The sequence below is a fragment of the Gossypium hirsutum genome, chromosome A08, assembly GCF_007990345.1.
Source record: "Gossypium hirsutum isolate 1008001.06 chromosome A08, Gossypium_hirsutum_v2.1, whole genome shotgun sequence".
In the NCBI taxonomy this organism is placed as follows: Eukaryota; Viridiplantae; Streptophyta; class Magnoliopsida; order Malvales; family Malvaceae; genus Gossypium; species Gossypium hirsutum.
The window spans coordinates 24,847,414-24,850,492 of record NC_053431.1 but is presented as its reverse complement, the minus strand read 5'-3'; the positions used below and the strand labels follow the sequence as shown (position 1 = coordinate 24,850,492).

The 3,079-nt window shown below is 39.8% G+C and overlaps 1 pseudogene; it reads left to right on the top strand.

The window, feature by feature from the left end:
* Positions 1-372: 372 nt before the first annotated feature.
* On the top strand, positions 373-2,037 carry LOC107947437 (pentatricopeptide repeat-containing protein At5g66520-like; annotated as a pseudogene).
* Positions 2,038-3,079: the final 1,042 nt, after the last annotated feature.

Here is a 3,079-nt window from a genome sequence, read left to right as displayed (position 1 = left end):
TTAGGTTTAAAAGGTAATTTGAAAGAATTGGACGATTCCGACTTGATGCACAACGGTGGAGGGGTTTTGAAGTTAGCCCACCCTTTGTCCCGTCCATTGTAGCCCGATGACTTTAACGTTAACTAAACACAAAAGTTGCTCTCATTACGGGACTTAACACTTACACCAAACTCATCTTATTCTGATACGATATGGTTGTAAAACTGTTGGAATTTGTATAGGTTAGCTGGTGTCCATTGGAGAAAATAAAGTAGATCATTTTCTCTCAAATTCAATTCATCACCCACTTCCCTTTCTTTCACTTGCCAATACTAGTGCACGGACATTTGCTTAGAACCAGAAACTAAACAATTAAGAAGGTTTAAATTGACAATGTCAGTCTCCAAATACGTGAAGGCTAGCCAAAGGTGCCTTTCTTTGCTGGAGCAATGTCGGACAATGTCTCAATTCAAGCAGATGCACTCTCATCTCATCGTCTCAGCCAGTCATTTGGACCCTTTTGCGGCCGGTAAAATCATTTCCTTCTTCGTTGTCTCTTCCAACGCTGATATCTCTCATGCTTACAAACTCTTTCTTTCTCTTCAACACCGCACCACCTTTATTTGGAACGCCATCATCAGAATTTTTGTGGAGAAAAATGAAAATGCCACCGCCCTTTCTTTATACAAAAACATGCTTCAAACTGGCTTCTTGCCCAACAACTACACCTTCTCTTTCGTTCTTCGAGCCTGCACTGACAAGTCTCCTGTGGGCTTAGCTTCTCATGCTCAAGTGATTAAGTTGGGTTGGGAATCTTATGATTTTGTGCTAAACGGGTTGATCCATTTGTACGCCAATTGGAGCTCAATGGAAGCAGCTCGTAAACTGTTTGATGTAAGTACTTGCAGAGATGTCATTACGTGGACAGCTTTGATTAATGGGTATGTAAAATCTGGCCAAGTTGAGTTTGCAAGGGAACTGTTTGATCAAATGGCCGAAAGAAATGAAGTTTGATGGAGTGCAATGATTACTGGGTATGTGCATATGGGGATGTTTAGAGAGGCTTTGGAACTCTTTAATGATATGCAGCTTACTGGTCTTCGTCCAAATCATGCCGGGATCGTAGGAGCCCTCACTGCTTGTTCATATCTTGGATCTTTGGATCATGGAAGGTGGATCCATGCATATGTGGATAGAAATGGAATGGAGTTAGATAGGGTTTTAGGCATTGCCCTTGTTGACATGTATGCCAAGTGCGGCTGCATCGAGATAGCATGTTCGGTATTTGAAAAGATGCCAGATAAGGATGTATTTGCTTTTACTTCTTTGATTTCGGGCCTAGCTAATCATGGTCAAAGTGCAGATGCAATTCAGTTGTTCGGTAGGATGCAAAGTGAAAAGGTTATTCCTAATTAAGTTACTTTTATATGTGTCCTAAGCGCTTGTAGTCGAATGGGATTGGTGGATGAAGGGTTAAGAATCTTCAATTGCATGAGTGTGGTTTATGGTATTGAGCCAGGTGTCCAGCACTATGGTTGTATGGTAGATCTTTTAGGGAGAGCTAGTCTGCTTGAAGAGGCAAAGAGATTAGTAAGAGAGATGCCTATGGAACCTGACTCTTATGTGCTGGGTGCATTGCTCAATTCTAGTAGGGTGCATGGTGATGTTGAGTTGGGGAAGGAGACAGTTGAGAGCTTGGTTGAGCGAGGTCTCGACCATGGTGGGGTTCATGTCCTGCTGTCTAACATGTATGCCTCTTCTAACCAATGGGATTGGGTAGTGAAGGTGAGGAAGGAGATGGGGGCTAAGAAGGTCAGAAAGGTACCAGGCTGTAGTTCGATTGAAATTGATGGCAGTGTGTCTGAATTCATTGCAGGAGACATGTCTTATTTGCGTGTGGAGGATGTCATGCTGGTTCTGTTAGGGATTGATAATCACTTGAAATGCCTTTTTCTTGCTGATGATAATACTAATTCCAATATGATCGCCTATTAAGTTGTAAATCAAGGGCCATAAGCACATTGCCCCCTTTCTGCTAGGAAACCAAGCCTTACAGTGGTGTTTTTGTTATGATGCTGCATAAGGACCGGTAGAATGCAAATACGTCAGAATTTATCAATTTGCGTGACTGCATAATAGACTATTTCTTTAAGTTTATATTCAAATATCTATAACTCGAATAAATATTAAAATGCATGATTGGACCGAATTAAAATATATCCTAATAAATCTCACATATTATGAAATGGTAAAGTACATCAACAGTCACTTAACTTTCGTGTAGCTGACAAAACAGTCATCTTAGTTTCATTTCAGTCACTTAACTTTAAAAAATTGACAAAATAGTCACTAACGTTATAAAAAAGTGACAGAACAGTCATTGATTAATAGTTTCCGTTAAGACACTAGCAGGACCGCTGATGTAGCAAGTTAACTAGCTGATGGGGCCAGTTAACTTGCCACATTGGTGAAGTAGCAGATGGGTCAAGGTTTGGGGTGGGTTTAGGGAAAAAATTTGAAGGGTTAGGTTGGTTTAAGACAAAACAACAGAAATTGATTGTGATTAAGGGGAGGAGGGAAAGAAAATTTGAAGAGCTTGATTCTTTGCAATGAAGCACTGAAGCACATGGCTCAGTCGTTTACATTCCCCTTCTAAATACCTACTCTTCATCTCAAGATCCTTGACATACATCTTCTTCCTCTCCATTGATCTCACAACTACATCTCTGTTTCTCAACTGCCTGAAAAAGAAACCATTCAGATCCATTAATTGCAGTAATATCATTTATTATCTTCAGTTTTGGCTATTTGCAAAATACTTGGGTTTGTATGAAAATTGGGAAGATCAATCAAGCTTTAAAAGTAAAACTAGATTGAGATTAAGTTCCCCAGGTAAGCTATTACACCTCTACTTCAAATTAGACATGCAACTAACAAAATTGAAACTAAATGAAGTTTCAAAGAACAATAAACAAAGACGATAAATTAGGAATATCAATTTATACCTTTTCTATTTCTTAGCAATGGGATCGTCTTTATCAATGTCGGTGTGGGTCTGGCTCTATTTGTGCAAATCACCACCATCGACACCAACCACATC